At 40.9% G+C, this 21,160-nt stretch overlaps 1 protein-coding gene across 3 annotated transcripts in view; it reads right to left on the reverse strand.

Moving 5' to 3' along the window:
• The window catches only part of ZNF804A (zinc finger protein 804A), a 229,914-nt gene that overhangs the window by 37,779 nt on the left and 170,975 nt on the right, over positions 1 to 21,160 (reverse strand). For all 3 annotated transcript variants that reach the window (XM_072931621.1, XM_072931619.1, XM_072931618.1), the window contains one exon: positions 15,969 to 16,089. The gene's annotated coding sequence lies outside the window, so the exon portion shown is untranslated. The remainder of the gene's footprint in view (positions 1 to 15,968; positions 16,090 to 21,160) is intronic.

Genomic DNA, 21,160 nt, shown 5'->3' on the forward strand with positions numbered 1-21,160 from the left:
AAGATGCAAGGAGGGAAGTCACAAGAAGAATTTTGCAACAAAAGCTCAGCATGTGAGTAATGAACATTTTGACAGCTAGAGAACATGAAAGAAAGTAAAAAAGCCCACACAACTTGTGAGGTTGGCTTGTTCCCTCTCTTTAATCAACAAGGGTTAATTAAAGATGTGCCACTTAATTGGGAAATTGTGTGACACAATACTCCCCCCTGCACTCACTGGCATGAAGGGGAGCAAGACAGCCTGGGCTCACTGGATGGAGAACCAGCAAGGCAGAACATCTAACTCAGTAATGTGCACTGACCACAAGCAAAGCATGGTATAAAAACTCCATTATTCCCACTTTAGCTGCACTGACATTGGTGCCCCCATGTGGGTTTGGAATGACAACAGGGAAGCACTTGCCAGGCAGATATAACTCTCTGGAAATTAAAGCAGTAATAAACTTTGATATTTGTCACAAACAAGATCGCAACCACAAAAGATGGATCGATGTTCTAAGTCTGCCAAGATACCAGCTGGGCACAACTATATTTCTGCTTTTATTGTCGACCTATTTAATATGCAACACACCCTATTACCACCATACAATACAAGAGTAACCTGGCCCAGAAAAACTTAGACAGTACATTAAAGTCCAAGAGGCTCTGAAGTATGTTTTCCCACATGGAATAGTATTTCTCAATCTCAAATTTGATTCTATTCTAAATGATTCAATAGCACATTACTTCACCTAAGGCGCCAAAGTGTCTATCCCATTGCTGCACAGAAACTCTTTAAACACCAAACTTCCCAGCAATATATTGAATATGTATTACATGTAAAGTTTTGTGAGAACTTAAAGTATCTTAAGAAACTCTATCAAGGAAAAAATGCATCCAAAAAAAAAATCTGCTTTTACATTTGCTTATAAAGATTCCTTAACAGTTATTTTGTACTTCTATTATATTTATGGCACTTGAAGTCAATGTTCCAAAAAAATAAATTTGTACTTTTCCCTGAAAGTGATTACTTTTGCTCCTGACTTTTGCTGCAAGAAGAATTAGTTTAAAAACATCAGAAAAATACTAAATTTCTTATTTAAATATCCATTATCAGATTAAAAAAAAACATACAGAACTCCCACTAGATCCCAGAATCTGTACAAGGGGGCTTTTGGAAAGTTTGAGTCACCTAAATACACACTCATGCAATCTCTCAAGGAAGTGTTTCTTAATCCTCAAGAAGATACAAGACTTTCCAGATGGGGGCAACTGATGCTGAGATCCGGCCATTGTGATCTTAACTCACTCATTTCTGAACAGCCCTCATTGTTCCCACGTTTCCTGTTATTTGCTCATTCCACCAATATCCTATTAAAGTGGAATTATTTCCTATAAGCATCATTTTCAGATGAAAAAATTGTTTTCTTCACTTGAAAGATAATGTTTCTTAATGTTTTTATTATTTAGCAGGCATTTCCCTCCAAGCATTTTTCCCCTGATATTCCAATCTAATAACTTACAAAATTTAATGGCATCATTTCCATAGTACTACAACCATCTGGGGGTGGGGGGGGGGGGGGAGGTGGAGGGGTGGAAATCATAACCACCAGAACCCAAACTAAATGAACTATAGGGCCTTAAAAAAAAAAAAAACCTCTTGAAGCCCTTTTGCAGGAGTCTGAATTTTTCTATTGAATGCGATAAAATTTAATAGAGATTAAGGAATGTCAACAAAGCAGGACAATATAAGAAATAAAAAGGGGAAATTAAAACTTAATTATAAGTAGCCAATTTTAATGCTTCAGGCTTCGAATGAGTTGTTTGTGCTTCCTGACCTCTACAACCCTTGGTATTCCACACCCCAAAATGCTTTATTTATGTTGTGTGGTTTCTCTTTCCTTCATCCAAATCTCTGACTTCATTCCCAGCAGTCAGACACAACACTGCGATGTCCCCATCCTGCCCCACAAACCATCACAGGTTTGACTGATTTTAATTATTGCCTAAATATTTTACCAAGTGTTGTTTTTCAAGTGACTTCACTGCTGCTGGGGAGCACAAGCCTTGAGCAGACGCTGAGCAACGAATCCCCTCACCAAACCCAGACCCCTGAGCATTGAGCACTGACAATTTCAGTGGGATGTTAAATCTGCTTGCTTGATTCTAAACCTCACTCACAGCCAGGCCCTCCCCTGACTGACACCTTTCCAAGAGTAGCAGCATGACAGCAAGGATCCTGGCTGTGCTGGAGGGCTGAGAAACCAGGGCTGTATGTGCTTGATTCCACTGCCACAAATTTGGCAGGTGTATGTGGAATACACTTTACCACTAAGAAGGCAACCACTTCCTAAAACCAGTACTTCCATCCTTTCCACACCCTGCTTTAGCAAGTCGAGCCCTATCCTAGACCATTTTTAAATGGAATGGTTCCATGCCAGCCTGTTACCCTTCAGAGCTCAAGGGCCTTGAGCTGAAACAGTATCATTTATTTAGATCAGTATAATTTATTCATTACTCAGGAATATGTGATTTTATGAGCTGGCAGTCAAAAGGAACCCGGGGATGCAATGCATATTCAAGAGCTGGCCTTCCTTGTCTCTGGAACATGGGAGAAATCCCACCCAGCCTACTAGAGGTCACGCCTCAGTGTTTGTGAGCAGGTGGAGAGAAAAGTGTGAGTGTGGAGCCTCAACTTGCTCAGAAACTTAAACTGAAAAGATCTTCCATCCAGTCTCTAGGAGAATTTTGTTGTATTAGTCACAGCCTATGGAACAAGCCACTAGAGAACAACATGCCACTCTCACCTCTCTCAAATCCTACTGTCTTACAACTTTTCCCTTATGGTTTTATCCCTCTCCAGCAACAGGGATGATTCTTGTGAGGATCCATTTATCCATCTATCCATTCACATATTGAAACACCAAAAATCATGAGATTTGTTGTAACGTCCCTTAAATTTACGAGCCAAGGTTCTTAAACACCCCTGCAGATTTAACCAGTTTCATTGCATTTCTGGACAGAGCTGTGTTGTCACAGTAGTGACAGTTTGGGAGTAGGTGTCCAAGTTTAAGTTTCATCTGGTGTTTACAGAACCAGATTTACAGCTAGTGTAAATATAGCTGTCACTGTGCTTTACATCATGGCATAACAGGCAGCTAAAATGTCAGAAAAAGCTACATCTCAAAAACACACCAGACAAATCAAAGGATCATCAATACACCTCCTTGCAAGTGGGTCTTCTCCACGTGGGATCTTTGTATGAGCTTTGTTTTTACAGGAAACCACTTAAGGACACCAATGCAAGTGCAATGTCTGTGTAGGACAGTGGGGCTTTTCTTCCTGAGGGAAAGCCAGCCTGGTTAGAAAGGAACTTTGCTCAAATCACAGAAAACTTGGGCTCTATGAAGAGTAAACTGCCTTTAGCAGAAAGAAGTAGGCATTTTCAGGCTTTTGTATTAGCTAGGATCAAATCTTGGGCCTGACAAAAGCCAGAAAACAACGTGCAAGGATTGTCCCTAGAAACCTGGTTTCTATATTGGTATTTTAAAGAGGCTGGGCGTTTAAAAAAAATCTGTCTAAAGACTCTCCTCATCCCTAGGAAGAACAGTGTGTGCCCCACTCATTCAGAAATAAGGGAATTGGAGCCTCCTGACAGTTTACATTCACACAGCTCTCAGAAGAGCAAGCTCAGTGACTTTCCCACCAAATCTGATTCATTTAAGTAGGTGGTGAATTGAATCTGCACATGTTAGGCTTGCATCTGTTTCAGAAGAAAAAACACTGTGTGAGGTACTAACTAGATCATTTGACTTTCCCATACACATAAAAATTATCTTGAAATACTAAGCCATTACACCTTCCACAGTGATGTATTACTTGACCACACTTCATTTGAATCCAGTACAAAAGTTCAGGTGATTTGTATTTCACTGAAGACAGACAGCTATGCTATGGCACTTGTTGAAGAGCCACCAACTGCTACCAAGCCTGTTAAATTCCAAGCAGAGGTTTAAAATCTAAGCTCTGGAAGAGGCAATACACATTTTTCCTGCTTTGTGTTTAAGAAAATCAGTTTATATTAAGCCACTCCATTGCTCTGTACGTAAAACTAGGGGGACTGATCTTACAGGTGGGGCTCCTGATCCGGGAGAGCAGAGCCAGGATGATGACAGCACCAAAACCCATCCCGTGATTCTCAGCCAAGTCAGCCCAGGAAATCCAAACAATAACTCAGCAAAGGAAGGGGAACAGATATCCTCAAACCAGTTCTACCCAAATCTGAGCCTTCAGGCTGTAAGAACCTTGTGGGGCTGCTGGGCTGCAGCTCTAGGCCAAGTGAAGCTGGTCAGGGTAATTCCAGCCTGGTCCCACCCACTCACCTGGATCTGTCTGAAAAAACCCAACAACCTTCTGACCTTGGTGTTGCTGTCCCAATTAAGCACCTGTGTGTGGCCAGCAACAGAGGCCCTTACAAGGTAGGACAGGCTATTGTGGTGTGTGGCTCTTCCTCAGGGAAGTGATTTGCTTTTTGTAGCCCTGTTTGCATTCTCCCTGCTGCCATTCAGGCAGAGAAAGAAAAGCCCTGCCTAGGTGGGATTGCTGCCCCACATTTATAACTTCAGCTTTCCTGGTAGTGCCCTTGAAAGCACAACTTGAGCAAAAGTATTAGAGCCAGTGTCATTCAACTCAGAATCCAGAGTGAGATCTGAATATCATTGCCTAGAAAGGATTTGGCACAGCTGGGCAAACTGATGTTCCATAAAAAAATTCAAAATTCACTTACTGAAGCTCAAATACACCCTCTATGTAGCATCTAGTAAAAAGAAGTGCATTACAAGATTCGTCTCTTGAAACCAGAAGGATAAAATGCAATTATATTGCATGTAATGAAACAAATAACTTGGATACTTTGACTGGCACAGATTGTTTTTCTGCCACACACCTGGGAATTATTAATAAAGGTTTTCATATACACATGTTCACTCTCCTGCAGAAAAGCAGAAATTACCATGCAAATAATTAAGCCATTATATTCCTTCTAATCCACCTGAAATTAGTCTAAAAAGGAAAAAATGAATTTGTTCCTTTTTCTTAAAAAAAGAAATAGAGAAAGCAACTTTATACCTTGTCAAAAGAAAATAATCTTTTTACAAGGGTTTCTTCCCAGTGTTCATTTTAAAAGACTCATTTTAAGTAGACAGTATTTCAGAGGAGAGAAGATGTATCATCATTTCCTTTTGTTGTTATACATGAATATATTCTTCAGTCTGTCAAACATCTAAAGGGTAAGATGAGATTCCCAAAACCCTACAAGCCTTACTTATTTGAAAAATTCTTACAGATTCTTTTTTTTTCCTGAAGATATGAAGATGGTGAAAACAGACATCAGAGGAAAGGGATCAGTCAGTTTTCCAAATTAAATAGTGACAAACCATGTGAGCAAAGGGATGAAATAGCATAAAATTCCACTCTGGCAATGTTGAGATTACCATGCACTTTAAATTTGGCAAAATTTGAGATATCTTCCAGGCCACACACTTTAGCCTGTCACATTTGATGAGAAAATAATTATAGGAAAAATAGATAAATAACAGCACTGTTGCTATTGGCATTTTAAATTTGAGATGAGTGTTTTTCAGCAGGTTTTTAGTTCCAGAATTGCTTAATTCAAATATTCAGCTTTAATGACATGCCTGCACTTGTTCCAGGGAACTGAAGATCATGTTCTCTACTAACCAGGGAAGTCCAGCACAAATGGAATGGAGGTGCTCTAGTCATCTAGGGAAGGGTTTACCTTGGGTACCTGCATGACAGCGTGAAAAAAACAATAAAATAAACCATCACTTAAAACAGATACAATCCTTGCAAAGAACATTAACTACAAAACTGACTTCACTTCCCTTAAAATTATATAAAGGACTTAATCCCAGTATTTTAGTAAGTTATTTCATCTCTCAAAAAGAAAATACCACACATTTTTCAGAAAGGCCCTTTTACACCAGCAACCTACACCTTTCCAAGGGGCTTTAGATGCTGCTGATTATACTGTGAGCACTGCAAACATTTCTAAAACCTATGTATGTTGTAGATCAAGTTACAGCCAAGACTACTTGGATACTGCTTTATGAAGAACTCCACATATATGAATTTTTTTTTTTAATTGAAGAGATGTCAAATCCAGTGCTGGTATATCCAGGTGTTTGTCTATCCTTTGCACCGGTGTGTATAGAAAACACATCCGAAAAGATGGTGTCTGTCGGTTTTGCCCATAGCACAGCACACTGGGAACCATGCTGGGCACTTCAAAAGCAACATTTGTTTATGCCATAGGATGATGGAGATTTGGGTTAGAAGGGACCTCAAAGCTCACCTCATTCCACCTCCCTGCCATGGGCAAGGACACCTTCCAGAATCCCAGGTTTCTCCAAGCCCCATCCAACCTGGCCTTGGACATTTTCAGAGATGGGGAGCCACAGCTGCTCTGGGCAGCCTATGCCAAGGCCTGCCCACCCTCACAGGGAAGAATATATGATTCCTTTGCATTTTCCAAAGAAATATGTCATAGAAATATTCATATAATTAATCAGTGTTACCCAGACAGTGACACAGCCCTCAAATCCTGCCTTGCTGTGCAGCTTCCTTAAAGCATCAGACTTGGACTAAAGCTCTCACCTTGTGAACCAGCTCTCAAATTTGGGATGGTATTTCCCTCATCTGTTCATCATCTGAGACAAACTAGATGATTTCTTGAGTGCCCCTGCTCTATTTATGTAGAAACAGAAAGTTTGATTCATTGCTGAAATTTTCAAGGGAGTGCCAGGGTAAATCATGACTTGGGAAGTCTGATAAGTCTTAGGAATCCACTCCAACAGCGTTTTGGGCTATGCTTGGTGTGATATGTCATCCCTAAACTGTGTAAGGAAGGCTTTCTGTTTGCTTCAACTATTGAATTAAAAATTGAACTGTCTGAGAGGAGAGAGAGTTGAACTGCTGTGGCTTTCTCTTCTCTGAGGAAATAATAAAAATTTTGTTAACTTCGTTCAGTGGGATCGATAGCAAAGTTCTTGGTTCTTAGGCTTATGGAAGAAAGTTAGCCAAGGGCAGCAAATGGACTGCAAGCTCACCTTGAGCTCTACTTCCCTGCTATGTTAAACTGCATATCCCTGTGAATGGATATCCCACTTTGTGCACGTTGCATAAAAGTCATGGAGGACAAGGAGTGAGACCACCTGTGTGGTACAGAATCCAGCATGAGGCTTCTCCAATATGCAAATGGAGCAGAACTTATAAAAGTGAGAGACACTGTGACCAGTTGTCCATTTTGTGACCATTTTGGTTCATCTTGGGTGTAGCCCTGGCTGGGCTCTTGTGCTGCCCAAAGTGGATTTATTGAGGTCTTTTAATAAATCCCTGCTTTATTCTGTAACTCTGCCTAGTCTCTGGTTTAGGTCAGCCTTCACAAGGCATCAGAGTCTCTGGGGAACACCTGCAACTGCTGAGACCCTTCCAGTGCTGGGGAGCAGCTTTGAGGTCCCTGTCCAGTGTTAAATTGTGGAGGGCCACATTAGGCAATAGGAATGCTTTCTCAGAGCCTCATGTAACATGTTGGGCATTATAGATTCCAAGCTTTATCCTTTCCCACACAGATATTAACACCCACTGCGGTAATTTCTGCGTATGGAGTCTCATGTCTGAGGTTCTGAATCATCGGGTAAGGATGAGTCAGAGAAATATTGCTGCTTTAATAGACACAATCAACAAGGGGGTGAGGGGCTGAAGAGGAAATCTCTTATTGCTAAAAGTAACAACATCTTTCTTCATAACTACTGAGATTTAATTGGGGGAAAAAAAAATCAGCAATTTATGGGTAGCTATGGCAACTTTCACAAGTCTGAAAAAGAAAAATGGATTGAGCGGAAAAACAGATTTGCAGGGAGATTTGGAATAAATAAAATTGAGATTTTCCAAAATCAAGTGCACTTCCATTTAAAAAAATGATCCTTTCAAGAGGAAATTAAAGCTCTCCCAAGAACCTATTTTTTTAAGCATACAATCAATTTTTATAACTGAAAACCTGTCAAGGGAAAATGACTCCCTTTTCTACAGCAAGTGAGAGAAAGAAGAGCTTCAACAAGAGTTTTTAGCTGCTTACAAAACCAGGCTTTTGCTTCAGATTTAATCCTGTAATCACACACAGTATTTACTTGTAGTTGAATTGACTGAGGAAAGTGTTACTGTTAGGCACTTGCCTTATCTAAAGAAGCATTAAATCTGCTGGATGTGATGAAATCTGTTCCAAAGCATTTATCAAACACTGTGGAAATCGGCAAGATTAGTGACACGGCAATGTCATCCTTTGTCTAGCCAAGGGTAAAAGGTTCTTGGAAATGGGAGAAGCAGAGAGTATTTGCTTCAATAAGTAACATCAGAAAATTGTGACAGTGGAAAAGGCTGAAATAATAGATGCAATAATTCTCTGGAATACACAATCAAACCCTTTGCAGGGTTTCCAGGGCACTCTGGCCACTGTCCCAATGGAGCAGCCATTTTCCCAGGGCTTGAGCACTGCTGCCCTGGACACGGGCTGTCCCTCACCATGGCAAATGCCAGCTGAGGGGAGAGAGAGCACCTTCTCACCTGAACCCCTGCTGACAGGGAGAGCAGGGATGGAGCACTCTCCTCCAGCCCAGCGTGCAGGAAGAGCTGAAAGCCACCTTGTCACCACCAGCAGACACTGGCAAATGGCACTTTGTCACTGTGGAAGAGCTGGACTGGTTCTTCACCTGCATCTTTGTGTGCCACAGCTGAGCCAGACATACCTGGAGGTCCAACCTCCCCATTAGCACCACTCAGGCAAACCCGGTTGTCTCCCAGCATTGCTGGGTTTGCTGCTCTGCAGCTCAATCTTGTGTCTAGGTAGAGGCAGATCACTTGGGAGTTGATGTTAGAAACCTTCTCTGTGTCTTATAACACCAAAACAATTTTATCAAAGCATAAATAAAAAAATCAGCTTTCTTCTAACTTGTCTGGGAGTTGGTGGTGGCATTATTCAGTCGCCAGCATGCTTGTGTTAAAAATCAGGGATATAGGAAATGAAGAAAATTATTAAAAAAAAAAAAAAGGAGTAAAGACAGTAAGAAACTGGGATTCTTAGAGAAAAGACAGATAACAACAGAACTATGACAGAAAGACTAAATGTAATACTTTAGAACAAGAAAGGATGAAGCAGCGTGTACATTTTTTTTTTCTAGCTAAAAGGAAAAAAAAACACACTTTAAAACACAGTCTTTTGGCAAAGGGAAGATCTGTGTCCAACATGACCTACAATGTCTCCTCCTGTGGGCCCTGTAAAGGCATGTTGTATCTGTCTTACAGAGGCAGCAAGGTGGGTTTCCAGAAATCTGTGGGACTAGACATTAATTTTAAAAGACTCTAATGCTATACACAATAATTCCTCAACAACACAAATGAGAACAGCAGTGATGCAATGACTGCACTTCTAGCTAAAGGTGATAGCTGCACTGTTGCTTCATTTAGGTACAAATATTACTGTATTTCCTATTTTTTCTGAAAAACCTTTTAGGAAAAATGAAAAAAAAAAGTTAAGCAAGATAATAATCAGAATTAATATATTGAAAACCTAGTAAAATAATCATCACTGGCTGCTTTTTTCCTAAAGTGAAATAATTTTGTTGTTAAGTGTCCAACAAAAGTGAGCCACACAGCATAGGAATAAAATTCCTTACAGCTGCACTGCCTCCCAGCTATGCAGATCTCTTCACTTCCGTGACACAGTTACAATTTATTTTATTTTTTTAAAAGAGTGCTCTGTCCATATTCAATAGCCATGTAATTAGGTATTCTGACTGACTTCTCCCATTCTGGAATTGATTGAGCAATTTTATGCCATAATTCCAGCTGATTCAGTGGGTGGTGAAAAGGCAGTGATTTTTCCTATTCATCTAGAAATCTCAGGAGATGGCTCTCCTAAGGACATTTGGATTATCCCATGCTATTTTAAGGTTGAGGTGCCCATTGCACTGCATTTTGGCAGGTACAAAGTCCCTCAAAATCCATTTTATTTGTCTCTGCTCCTCTGCTTTGACATGTGAGTATCACCACATGCCAGCAAACCAAGGATGTCTGTGACAATGCTGCAGTCATGCAGAATGAGGGCTCCTAATAAAAGCTGCAGCGTGTGTTGAGCTACACAGTCTGCTCTTTTCAAGCTACTGCTGCTTGGCACCATGAAGTCCTAGTGAACTACTCCAACCCACCCCAGAGCAGGATTTCACCATCCAAACAGATGGCTGCAACTGCAGGCAGCCAAGAGACCACGTTTCTTTTCCTCATGACGTGGGGGTGTTGACAGCATTTCCAGACATAATTCCAAATTGCTGTCAGTTCTGAGCTTCTTGTCTAAAGGGGATGTGTCAGTGCTAATCTACCTCTGAGACAGATTACCCTTCACAATGGAAAAGCTTCCCCTCATTAAAATTGCTTTACTCTTTAACACTTGCAGATCTTGCCTTTCCTGAGCTGTTGGCTGCCTTTAACTACAGTTCCCCTCTCAAGGTAGACAGATCTCAAGAATCAAAGACTAATTTGTGACTAGTTTGGGGGTTCGATGTTTAGTCCCATATGTAGGGCTAATTTCAAGCTAGCAGATGCATTAATTTTTTTTTTTTTTTTTTTTTTTTAGCTGTGTATATGTCTAGACTACAAATAAAGCACAGGCACATGCTTGTTCTGTGTTTACAGACAGATGATTTCACCTCTGGTGCACCACTGTCACACACTGTCAAAGCTGGGAAAGGTGTGACCAGGAGGATTCCTCACTCCCAACCATGTCACAATCGAATTGCTACACTGGCTTTTCAAGGACAATGCTGGTATAAGTCATATGAGCACATGACCTGCCACAATTTAGTGACAATTTTTTAAAAAATCAGCTACACGAGGCTTAAGGCATAGCTAGACTACACAGAAGAGGTGGAAGCTTTCCAATAACCCTTAATTAAATAGAGTGCTGAACCACATTTAAAAAAGCTGATTTCAGCTAAATCCACATACTGATACCTCCCCTGGCATTGCTCAATGCAAATGAAAGCATTAAGAAAATTAAAGAACTCTTGCAGGGAACAGTAGAGGACTACCCCTAGTCTGCCTCAATACACAAATACACTTAGATGGTGTTTGCAATAAATCAGGGACACAACGTTTCCATAAGGTTTAGTTTGCACTTACTCCTCTATTAGTTCACATCAGCCTTAAAATAGCCATTGTTTATGCATTACACCCCGCAGCACAGTAAATTGTCACAGCCTGCTGTATCTCAGGCCTCAGATGAACCCCTGACAAGGCCAGAGAAAGAGAATCAGTTCAGATTTAATGAGAGAAATGTGCATGGAAACCCTCAGTGCAGTTGCTTCCATCAGAAATGAGCTTTCTTTGACTCACAAGCCAGCAGCACCCACAACAAAGCATGTTATATAGGGCTGTACTAAGGTCGATTAGAGGTGAAGATAAAAATCTACACATTGCATTCTAATATTCTCTCCAATGAAAGGAATTGATTTGAGAGAGCCTAAAGTGCTTTCATCCCTTTTGTCCATATGCCTTCCCGGTTCCACATGCCACTGTAATATCTGATGTTCCAAGGAGACAGGCAGATAAAGAGCCTTCTAAAAATCCACATTGTTTTTCTTCTTTGGCTCCATGCCCTGATACTGAAGCCTTCCATACCTCTTGGGGATGACAAAAGAGTGAGATATTTAGCTCGAGGCACCAGTGAAGCGTGGGGATGGTGCTTTGGTACTTTCATTCCCAGGTGAGCTCATGGACACACAAGTAATTCCCATATTTTCTGTTGGGGTTATCATTGTTTACTTGCCATGTTATCACAATACTTAGAAAGCTTTATGAGTGTATTTACAGAGAAGACAACCATTAATAAGAAGCCTCCAGGGCTCTCCCTTGGAAAACAAGTCACCAAAGAACTTAGCAAGTGTTACTGCCTGTCAGCAGGACTAGGATTTTATGGACTCAGTTCATCATCTCCAGGAGCCCACCCAAGAGCCAGGCTCGTGGCAAACAAATCCCTAACCTGCCTAGAGGCACCACGGCTTGAAGTGCCATATTGCTCTCATAAACTTGCCATGGACAACTGTATTTCTGCCTGTGGATCCGGAAAGCAATGTCTATGGGCTCAGAATTCAGCGGGAAGAAAGGAGTGTCTCACACAGATCATCAGCAGCTGCACACGAGGCACTCACTTGAAATTCCCCCATAATTGTAAAAGGCCCCATGAGAAGAACAAATAAGGCCTGCCATGTTTCTTAATCTTGCTACACTAGTTATACAGAGGAATGTTCACTCCTAATGATGACACACAAGCTGCTGTAAGCTTTTCTGCAGCAACGCCGTTGCTTATATCAGCTATTATCCAGTTATTCCATCTTAACAGAGAAGAATCATTTTTGTGCTTTTCATTCTTCCTCCCAGAGGGCAATAGATGTAATAACTTATTCCCTGTCTGGCACATTAGGGCTTGAAAAATTAATGCAGCGCTGCTGAGATTTCCACTTTCTGCTTTACTTAGAGTGCCAAAGCTTTGAATTTTGGTGAAAAAATATTAAGTAATAAAAAGCTTACTTTAAGTTTGTTAATGTACTTGTCTGCTTTAATGCCTTTCCAAAGTTCCCACAAAATAAGTATTCCACTGACTAATCTTCCCAAATTTCTTTTGCCCCTAAGCTATTATCACAAAGAATCACTTAGATTGGAAATGACCTCCAACATCATCAGGTCGAGCCTTTGACCAATCTCCACCTTGTCAACCAGACCACGGCACTAAGTGAATGTCCAGACATTTCTAGAACATGTAATTATGCTGCCATATAATTGAAACCTCTCCTGTTAGACAATTTTGACATAGCAACTAAAATTTAAACACCATTATCAACTGTACTGGGTTAAAACCCAATCCATTAAGAAAACCAGTCAGTCACGTGTTGCTCTGTACATGCAGTGTATGCTTTATGCCTATCCACTCCTTCAAAAATATTCTCCTGTTACACGAATTCTGTCAAAGAGAGTAGTGGTTCAAACCAAATTTCACTTGTGTGTTATTGCTTCTGCTCAAGCTGCTCCTTCAGAAGCAGAATGAGTGTTGGAATCCGAAATGCAGGGAACTCTCATAACACTGGGCCTGTAAGCCAAAGCTTAGAATTAAACACTGGATTTGATCTGAGACCTTGGAAAAGGCTTCCAAACGTAGGTGTTAGAAGAGAGAATGTGGATTTACAGTTTAAAGCAGAGACACATTAAGGTAAGTAGAAGAAAGTTTGGAGTTTTAGAGTACAGTTACTGTAGGTCTGTGTGTCATAACATGATTGGCTAAGAAAGTTTAAACTGTAGCATGAGTCCATAAGACAAAATATTTAAGGACTGGATCACAAACCTAAATATCCTTGTTGGCAGTGTTTTACTGGTCAATAAATCCTTAAAAAGTCTTATCACTAGGGGTCTTGTGACCTTCTGAACCATGCTGTGAAGATGTGAGCCAAACTCACCCTTCCTGCCTATGCACAAGATAGTAAAAATCATCTGTATCATCTAAAAAACTCAGAGGCCCTGTCTCTATCTCATCCAAAACCTCTTCACAATTCCTCACCCATGAGCAGTGAACACTGCAGTTGCTGTGTGAAACTTGCCTGGGGTTTAGATAACTGCATCACAAGCTTGCAGCACTAAACCAGAGCCCACCCAGTTGAAAATTTCATCACAGAAGATCCAGAGAAACTCACAGAGGCAAATGTACCCTACTCCTCTGGAGAAGTACAGAGCATGGGTTCATGCACATAAATGTGTTTCCACATAAATTAGCAGCATCTAGTCATTTAGGTCACACACCTCCGGCAGGCACATCTACAAACTGGCTACCTTTGCAAGCAATAATCAGACCTATATCAGGTTATTACAGTGGAAGAAAAAAGGCAAAGACAGGCAGGATGTGAGCTGAAGAACAAAATCAGAGCTGGGAACTACTTCTCCAAAAATGATGCAATGTTTTTTCTGCCCTCACAGATCTTTGCAGTAAGAGATTTAAGAGATTAAACAAACTTGTGACTTGGACTTCATCCGTGCAGAAAATAGTTCTTAGTGTCAGAATTCTTACCCAAAAGGACAGGTGGAAAGCCTTAAACTAAATATACAGGTTCAATATGTATTAGGAGTTAGAGGAAAATAAAGTCCCAGGCAATTTTTCCTATCACTGCAGAGCATTTGCTAATGCTGCTGCTTTGTGTATTCCAAGCATGCGAGCATGGGAACAGGCATTAACCACACATCATATCAGGCTGTCCATGCACTCCTACACACAGTCACTTAGGGCTCCTTTCCTCCTTGGATGGAAATCCTCAAGTAATTTCTCTTCTGTCCTCCAGGCTGCTGGCTGGGCCCCAGAGAGTGCTGAGCTTTAGAGAGCACAGACTTCATATTTCCAGCCTCTAGCAGCACTTGTTTCGTTATTCCACAGAGGGATCTCTGTTTCCTTAAAAGCTGGCTTTGCTGATTCAGGCTTCCTCATCTCAGCAGATTTCAGTGCAGAGTTTGATCTATCAGCATCAAAGACATCCCTCTGTTCAGAGCATGCCTCAGCGCTCAGACAATAAGCAGCAGAATAGTTTCAAACGAGGCCAGTGGTTCCCCTGGAGACCAAAGGCAATTAATAACATGTTTTTCTGCAAGGAGCAGAACTAATGAAGCCTGATTTCCTGCACATCTGAGACATCCATCTTCTATGCTGTCTGTAAACTGTTAACCCAGTTACTACTGCAAATCAAGCTCCTTTGCCTCCCATCTCACCTGCTGATCCCACTCTTCCCAACTCCTCCTCTGTCATGACAAACAAACATCCACTTCCCTCTTTTTCCTAGCAGGACTCCCAAATGGTCCTCAGCTTCTTCTGTGCACCTTTACTTGCTCCCTCACTTGCCAGACACAGATGCTGTGCCCAGAGCCGTGTGGGTACTCAGGCTGCTGGCAGGAAGAACAAGGAACATTTCCACTTTCACCAAAGGCACACTACAGCACATGCCAAAACAGTGATTTTAATGAAAACCATTGGCACTTCATAGCTATGAGACCCCAGCTCAGGCAGAGCTGCCAACTTTGCTTGAAACAGGCCAATAAATACAGAAGTTATCAAGAAGTGTTGGATGAGTGGGACAGAAGAAAGAAGAATAAGTGTGAGTGCAAAAATTTTTCTCTGAAAATCAAGAAACCAAAAGAACAAAGTCTTTCAACAACTCAGCTGTGACCCTGACCCAGGATCTGATATGAACTACTGCAGTTGAGCCACTGACCACCTCTATTTTTTCAGATAAAGAAGTAAACACTAATATTATTAGTACATAGATCACAGTGGCCGAGTCCCCCTTAAATAAACGAGCTACACGATGAACATAAGTTGATCACACTAGCAATAAATAGATTCTAATTTAAGTAATTTCCTCTGCCTCAAGCATATGATTAAACTGGATTATTGCCTACCAAATGATCTAGAAGTGCACTTAATCCAAGGAAGGCTCTGGGCAGAGCTGTGCAGCTGCCCAAGGGTCTTGTCCTCTGGGCTCCTTGGGTGTTACTCCTGAACATAACACTCAGCCTTAGTGGCAGGAATATAAATGGGTAATTATTTTCATTTAGAGTTGCTAACCAAGATTTTTAATCCAAATTCTGACCCAAACTACAAAGCACTGCTAGCTGGGATTTAGAACAAGCCATACAGATTGAAGTGCCCAGTGCCCATGGGAGTGCTTAATGCCATTGCTACCCTCCATCCACACGATTAACAGGACTGCACCCTGTGCTCCTGTGTACAGTTTTGAGTCAGAGCTGAGGAGGCCTTGCAAAACAAGCCTTCAAGAAAAGAGGTTTTATTTAGCAAGTGGCAACTCAGCCAAATGATGAGAGGCTGCCTACCTTCCAGACAACAGCCTTCCTACAGGTCAGGGCACACTGGGATTGCTGCTGCTTGCAGTCATGGCTGCAGGAACTCCTTGCAGTTTTTTCTTTCTTCTTATTTTGCAATCCAACTCCATAGCTAAAAAATATCAAAGGAGCAAAATATCACTAAGAGCATGATGGCAATAACTTTGAGATTCAGAGGAGCTTGATACTGTTCTTCTCCCCCTTACCCCCAGTAGGTACAAACTGTCATGAGGATTTAAATCAGCTGTACCAACTCTATTCTGGAAATAAACAGAATAAATGCCCTTATTTTCTGCAACCCTTTCAGACACACAGCATTTATTTAAACAGGACAGAGACTACCCTGTCAATTGCTGCTTTATGTGATCAATTGAAATTATGTAAATAGATGTTGCCATTCTGATAAGATAATTTAAACTTCTGCATTTCATGTAAGCACAAGGGACCAGTGAATTTTCTGAGGGGGAAAACTTCTGGATTTTTTGTTTTTTGGTTATGTTCTAGCTTGACCTCTATCTGGTGCACAATTGTGCTACATTATAGGCATTGGCTAGCAGCTCTTGTATTTGTAGAAAATAAATGTTTACAAGAGGAAAGAGATTATTTCATTTTCAAGACAGAGAGTTCCTGCAAAGGAATTTGTTAATACACCTGCAAAGCCAAGGAGAAATATTTAACAGCGGCACTGATGGAAAAGCTCTGACTGAGGATTTACAAACCATGTGTGAAACTATTTCAGACAGTTCTTAATCACTAGCTTAAAAATCAGCAGGCTCTCTGAATGTCACTGGTATCAAGGTGAATGTCACATACTGCAGAGGATTTTTTTTTTTAATTGGCAATGCTTGAAATGGGTAGGACAGATTTTTTAGGCTATCAGAAAGGTGCAGAAAATACAGAACTGATAGAGTGTCATGCTGCACTCACTGCAGCAGTACACTGCCACAAAACATTTATTGAAGCTCTAGAAAATGTGCAGAAAGTTTTGCTATGACTTGGAGAAGGAGGGATATAAATGTCTCTTTGGATCACCCTTGGACTACACGTCATGCCTTCACTGCCGTCCACACAGGAGAGCAGTAATAGCTGAAAGGAGAGGGGGAAACTGCTGCTGCTTTACCCTTTATTTTTCTTCTTCCTCCTTAAAAAATAACTAAATACAGAAACCACATCATCTTTGATGATATCTCTGTTATTACAAAGCAAAATGTGAAAATGTTCCCTGAAGCACCAAAATGGGCACGATTCTTAGTAAAAAGTTTCAGAGGGGACCAGAACAATTTTTGGAAAGAGTAACTAGTTGTGCACACAATCATCTGCAACACACAGAGCATTAGGATATAATTTATGTTTATTAGTCTTTGTGGGGTGCAATAAATCATTGTTTTCATTTGTAGTGCATTATTACAGGAGTGATTTAACTGAGGAGATTCTTGCTCGTGGCCTACAGGAGTGAAAGGTTAATGGCATAATGAATTCCTATAAAACAAATAGTAGACTTTGGCCATCCTTCAGCCAGCAGGTGGTAAATTAGCAGGTAATAAAGTGTGTTTGCAATCTGCATCCACAGGCCAATAAATAATATGCAGGGGCTGGTTCTACCTGCTTTAGTTGACAGTACATTACTGGGACTATATAGCTTCAGAGCATCTAAGAAAGGTACAGAGAGCAGGAGGGAGCTGATTTTGCAGTATACTGACTTTTAGCACTGATATATATCAGATATTTCCAGAGAGGCATATCTAGAATATTATAGCAATGCTCATAAATTCCACATTGCGCTGTAATAAAACACGGCTCCTACATGTGGCAAATCCACATTCCTGTGGTCCCTTCAGCTTGTGACATTTACTCTGCCATCCTATTAACTGCTGGCATTTCATTCTGGTAATGGAATAGCTGAGGGAAATAAAACCTCAATATGCAGTACCACTCCAAAGGCCAAAAAAAAGTCCCCATCCAAAAATAATATGCTAGCTCTCACTATGCAAGCTAAACATATTATCAATATATTTCTATGAATGGGCATTAATTACCATTCAGTCAGCAAGGGCAATGCAATGTGTTGGTGCTCTCCTGCTACAAGAAATACATTGCAACGCATTTAAATCAAAGTATTATTAAAACAGGAGAGGATTTATTTTTTTTAGCTGGGATTGTATTCTTTGCCCTAACTGGTCTCAGCTTTCCCTTTTCTTGCCAGTATTAGAGGAAAGCAGATCCCCAGTCAATTCCTCGCTGTTGTTATGGATGGTTCTGTGCTACACAAAATGTAGGACCTGTGTAAGGGGTATTGCAGTGAATCCCAAAGCTGAAAGTAAATTCAGCAGCTTTGTTAAAGTTTGGTTTTGTTCTATATTTCCCAAGGAAAGCATTTTCTGACAGGTAACCAGAGGTTTGGTATAATATTTGAAATCCTTCTGCCCTGAAGAGAAAAAAAAAAGCCAAATGTATGAGGGTATTAGGATGTTGATCTCTGCTACCTGAACAGATCATATGGGGATTTTTGAAAACCTCATTCCAAGCCCTATGTACCTGCAATGCAATCCACCCCGGAGACTTGCCTACACTGCAAAATGAAACTGCTGAATTAAGCCGAGTGACACCAACCAAACAAGATCCAAGGTCTCCTCAGGGCCCCGCTGGTCCCAAAATACAATTACTGTTTTCACTTGATGCTTTTTTCCTGAAAACTACCTATAGGGACCTGCACATCCATGCTTTCCTAGCCCATGGAAGTGGCAGAGGCTGCAGGGACAATGCTGGGGACACACAGGAAGAGCCCATGCCACTGCCAGCAACGGGACATCCCAAATTTCTCCCTGGAGTTTTCAGCAGAGACTGACACCAGGCATAAGTTAAGAGTACATTATAGTGATTGCAAAGTCTCCTCTTAAGCCTATATCTTTGTACTTAATTTTACTAATTTCAGTAACTAACTTTATTACTGTCAGGGCAATTACTGCTGTACATAACTTTATGGATGTAAAGTCTCCTCTCTCCTGGTGACTTTATATCCCAATGATATTGTCATTTGGGAACCGATTAAAAGAAACAAAACACCAAACAAAACAGATCAAAAAACTGTACCAGTCAGGTCCCAAGTATTTCTACCCTTCAAGAAAATTATTATTTTTTATATTATATTTTTTTAATAAAGTAAGCAGGGTAACCATATTTTTTCTTAATAAAAAAAATATGGTTATCCTACTTACTTTGGTACTTGAGTGAGGGTATGAAAAATGACCTCTCTTGAAGTGACAAAACATCACAAAAACAAATGATGCCACCACATTGATATTAATGTCATTAAATTGTTTTGATGAGAATAACAACTGCCCTGTGTGACAACTATAGACAGATCAAGGAATATCATGAGTCAGTCTACACATTGTTTGCTTCTTTTGATTTTAATTTGCTGTTCCTGTCACTCCAGCCTCAGTGTTAATGTTAAGCTCGTTCTTACAGCAGTTCAAGAAGATAAAATGGCTTTATCCAGAATATGCAGTACCTCTAGGATGATTGTGCTTTTTGTAAAGCAATATCTACCAAATGAAGTTTGAAAGAATTCTTGTCTTGCACTCACTGGTCTTATGGTTGAAGGGTTGCCTCATTGCTTACATACCCACATCAGTGGAATCAATCGTGGCTTTTTATTCCTCGAGTATTTGTCACTGAAATAGACAACATATGACTCAGAATGTGGGTTCAGGGCTTTTATCAGGTGATAAAAGGGGGCACTCAGGAGCCCTGCTGGATCACAGGTGTAGCAACCAGCTCCACAAAATGCTCAACTCCTGTTCTGCCTCAAAAACATAGCACTGTTGTGACTGAGGTAAGAAATAGACAGGTAATTATAGATTGCAATATTATTTAATTTTTAACATTGCCTTTTCCACTAGTGCCACAAACAAACTTAGGTGAACATATTTGTTTCTCTTTTGAAATGGTTGTAACAACCCCTGTATTTAGCTTGTGATTTTTTTACCACCTGCATGAGACAGTTTCTAACTTTCTTTAGGTGACCTACTATGGAGAATATGCTACAAAATATTAAACAGAGCATACTGGTTATGGTATCACACAAATATTAGGATAATTCTGTGAGTCTGTTGGTTACAATTCTCAGGCCATGCTGCATAAGTGCACCATTCAGGCTGAAATAATTTTGTCAAGAGCAATAGAACCACACCACATTTTGAAACTGGGACTGACATCTTAAAAATCTATCACCAAGCCATTCAAACTGGAGCTGGGAGCTGAGGACAGGGAGCCATTCCGAGGCTGCTGGCTGGGAACCCTGCCCTCAGACACATGCACATGGTGGTTGGACAAGGTTTCCCGAGTGCTCCCCTCCCTCAGCCCCATCTGCTGCCGTGGCACGGCGCCTGCTCGCCCAGGATGGAGCCAGTTTCCTCAGTGCCAAGCAAAATGAGTTTAGATGGGCAGTTTGCGAGCTGTGCCTCTTCTACAAAAAGTCCCTCCTCTTAAGGGCACTGGTACACAAGTGCCTTTACACTTGCTGGCATCTGCTGGTGCCCATGTGCCAAGAGCACAGAACCTAAATGGAGATGGTAACGAAGAGGGGAATCTGCGCTTATGGCTGCCAGTGCTCAAACATGAAGCCATCAGAACAACAGGGTATCAAACAATGTTAAACTCAATCATAGCCTCAGAACAGCCTGTTAAAGGATGAATCACAACTGAGGATGAGATCAGGAAACAAGAAACCCATGATGGTTAGGAGGTCCAAAACACGGTTTTGCACCTACAAAAAGGACGATAAAGCACCCAAAACTTCACTACTGTTTTGTACATGCTCTCCGGTACATTTACAGTGGAAGAATTAAGTGTTCTGTTATAACCCAAATGCATTTAAATGCAAAGACACAAATAAAACCAAACACCAACCAACCAAAGTCTCACTAGAAATTCCTTACTCTGTCTTCCATTTGCCTGCATAGATGTTTATGCCCTACTTATCCTCTTAATGGCCGAACATGTTAAATAGGTGTTTATTCCAGACCTCATAAACAGAAACAGATCACTTTGCTTTCCTTCTGAGGAAGAAGATTGCAAATACTTGGAGACTTTCTTCAAAAGACAATAAGGGATAACTGATAGCTTTTCCTGCAGCTTCCTCCTTGCCTGACCTCCCTTACCAATAAGCTTCTGGCACTCAT

The sequence above is a fragment of the Taeniopygia guttata genome, chromosome 7, assembly GCF_048771995.1.
Source record: "Taeniopygia guttata chromosome 7, bTaeGut7.mat, whole genome shotgun sequence".
In the NCBI taxonomy this organism is placed as follows: domain Eukaryota; kingdom Metazoa; phylum Chordata; class Aves; order Passeriformes; family Estrildidae; genus Taeniopygia; species Taeniopygia guttata.